The 3,314-nt window shown below is 43.1% G+C and overlaps 1 long non-coding RNA gene across 1 annotated transcript; it reads left to right on the top strand.

The window, feature by feature from the left end:
- Positions 1-712: 712 nt before the first annotated feature.
- Positions 713-3,019, top strand: LOC141816973 (uncharacterized). Its single transcript, XR_012600764.1, has 3 exons — positions 713-1,193; positions 1,672-1,745; positions 2,741-3,019. It is a non-coding gene; the product is annotated as an uncharacterized LOC141816973 (long non-coding RNA).
- Positions 3,020-3,314: the final 295 nt, after the last annotated feature.

Raw genomic sequence — 3,314 nt, 5'->3', positions numbered from 1 at the left:
GTAGATAGAATAATTCGTTTTGAGAACGAATTTGTGTGTTCCATAACAGTAGTCGATTAAGGAGGGATTGTTGTAGGAGGCATACCAATTGAGAGTGACGATACATCGGGTTAGTACTTGTGTATATCCGGACCTTAAGAGTCCATGATGGTAGAACGACATGAAGTGATATCGCAGACTTTGTTGCGCGATGTTTAGTATGTCAACAGATGAAGGTTGAACAGCAGAAACCAGTCAGGTTTCTTCCGGAGATATCGATATCGGATGGATGTGGGAGTATATTACTACAGTGTTTCTACACTGTAGTATGAAGACAGGAAATTTGGGGACCAAATTTTTATTAGTGGAGGAGAATGTAAAATACCGAAAATGTGAGGGAATTTAATTAGAATTAAATTCAGATTTTTGGGTTTGATTAATTTAAACCTAAGTCATTTAATAGGTTAAAGGGTTAATAGCAGTAATTGGTTATTGGATTTTGGAATCGATCCATTAAGAAAAACCTATTAATAAAAGCTACAATAACCTACCGGTTTCCCAATCGCGACTTTGGTTTTTCTTTCTTCGTTGCACCGCACGCCTCCGCCTCTTCTCCCTCTTCTCCTTCCTCTTCGTTGCCGCCGCCTCTTCATCTTCGCCCGAAGCCGCGCGTTTCCCTTCCTCGCGCACGACCTCCTCACTAGTCAGAGCCACCGCAGTGGGAAGCCGACGCCGCCTCCCCCGTGTCTCCCTCTCCTCTGTCCGCCACCGCCCTCGTCGCCCACAGCACGGAGAAGAAGCCCTGCCGCCACTCCGCCTCGCGTGCCGCTGCCAAGCCAAACCCCTAACAGCCGCCACCTCCTTTGCTTGAACCAGCACCGGATCACCGCCGCCGCTCCTCTGTTCGCCGCCCCTTCTCCATCGCCTGCTGCCGCAGCCCCTCTGCCGCCCGTGAAGCCGACGCCGCCTCCCTCGCTCAGCCGACGCTGCCACTCTGCTCTCTTTGTTCTCCAGCGCTGCTCCCTACTTCTACAGGGCAGCTCGCAGTAGCTTTTTCTGGTTGAGCGCGTGAGGGAGCCACCGATTGATTGCGAGCAAGAAAACCGAGGAAGAAGAGGCAATCGTTGTCGTTGTGGTTGGATAAATCCTTCGAGTTTTGGCTGCAAGGAGTTGAACCGAAGACCTATCTAGGGCTTAACCAAGTTGATCTTAAGGTAAGAATCTGTTGATTCTAATTTATTATTAATGAGGGTTGTTAGTAATAGATTATGAATTGGTTAGGTTTAGTATGGAATGAAACTTGCTTGAGTATAGTTGGCATGAGTTCAGTTGAAGTTAGTTGGAATTGTTTTAGAACTTGAATCGGATGATTAAGATGTAAATTAGTTCTAATTGGAATAGGATTAATTGAGATTAGGTTAAGTTTTTAGTTTAGCTATTGGTTAAAGGTTGCTCATAGTTAAATGAGATTAATTAGATAATTAATCTAATAGATGATTAATCAGGTTACTAATTAATGGCTTAAATCGGTAACATGATTAGAAATGATTAATGGTGGTCGATTAGGATTGTTAATTAGATAGAAGTAAGTGGAGTTAATTGGAAGTTAATTGAGTTAGATTAACATTAGAATAGACTAAACCTTGTGGGAAAATAAATAAAATATTTAGAAGATGTTTATTTTAATTGCAGGACCTTGGTCGGTTGCTCCTGCTATACACGGAGGATTGTATTAGGGTTCTCATATTAACGGTCGTCTGATTCAGGTGGGTACCCTGTACTTGGTCAATACAGGCTTCCTTCAGTGCATGGATTATTTTGTCGTTATTCATCATATTGATATCTGGATTCTGTTGCTATTATTCAGTTGATGCTTGTTGATATCTGCTTTTTGATACTTTCCTGTTGACCTTACGATGATCTGATGTTAAGTTGCTGTCACTTGTCATTCATGCTGGTACCTAGTTGATCCCTTATACCTTGTTGTTGACATATGCTGGTTGATCGTAGGATTTCCTACCTATTGTTAGATAACTCTTAACTGTTGTAACCCTGACCGATGATATCCTTTAGAGATCTATGTTGAACATGCTAAATGATTGTAGCTATTACATATTATGATGATCACCATCCATTCATATCATTGTGGTTGTTGTTGTTGGTGGATCTTACCTGCATCATGTTGTGGTGCCACATAGGTAAGAGGTTGCACCACAGTGGGGTGCGACCAGGACTGGCTACATAGCCCTCCTGCCACACTGCCCCTCCTTACTTCTCTATAGTGGTGAGTTGTTGGAGCTGGCAGTAGGTCATGTCTGGCCCCCAGTTCACTGAGCTCTGGGAGAGTGACTGGGACGACGAGTGCGGACAGTGACGGATATTTTGGTTGCTATGGTTGCTACGGATTTACATGCACCGTTGGTAGGTTGATAGATATATGTAGTTTACTTACTCATATGTTTTCCGATTGTTGCATTGATATGCCATGATTGTTGCATTGTGTGCCATGTCATACATGATACATGTAGATTTCTTATTCAGTTGCACAGTAGGATTATGCCTATTCTATCCTGTTGATATATCATGACTATTTCCATGATCCTTGCTGTTTCTTGTTATTGGTTGCTATTACCTTCTCAGTCGATACTAGTTGTTTCTTATTTTATTCCTGCTATGTATCTTAACATGCACTTCTTTCTGTACCCACTGAGTATTTAATGCTCACCACCCAGACCCTGGGGTTGCTTTGATTTCTCCCCAGGTAACAGATAGGTACTTGGAGCTTGGAGATTCAGTCAGCTGGCGCCATCTCACTACAGGGGTTTCTCGTTGGGTATTGTTGGTTTATTCGGAGTTCATTGGCATTCATATGGTTGTAAACAGTTATGAACTGTGTTGGATTAGACTTGCATTCATTGTTCGGTTTTACGATGTTTCTATTTCGTTGGTCTGACTTGTGGTGGATATTCCGTTGATTTTGCTTATTATGGACAATTGCAATTTTTGTTAGTGGTTACGGCCGTGTAGGCCTTATTTTGCATATGTGTGTGTAGTTGTGATATACATGGACGTGTATTCTTATTTCCAGCCGCCTGTGGCTGTGTATGCATGTTTGTACTAGGGGAATTGTCACAGTTACTGGGGAGATGCTGCCGAAATTTTTCGGACGGCCTTCTCGGGGCGTGACAATTTAGTGGTATCAGAGCCAGGTTTATTGCGATCCATGTAGAGTTGTCGGATTTTCGTTGCATTGTAGCCTATCTAATACCAATTTAGTGGTATCAAAGTGGCGCAGCGGAAGCGTGGTGGACCCATAAACCACGGTTCCGAGCCTA

Source organism: Curcuma longa, unplaced genomic scaffold (genome assembly GCF_044706935.1).
Source record: "Curcuma longa cultivar G26 ecotype Majalengka, Jawa Barat unplaced genomic scaffold, ITB_CL_G26_1.1 contig_18900, whole genome shotgun sequence".
NCBI lineage: Eukaryota > Viridiplantae > Streptophyta > Magnoliopsida > Zingiberales > Zingiberaceae > Curcuma > Curcuma longa.
This window is presented reverse-complemented; position numbering and strand designations above follow the sequence as displayed.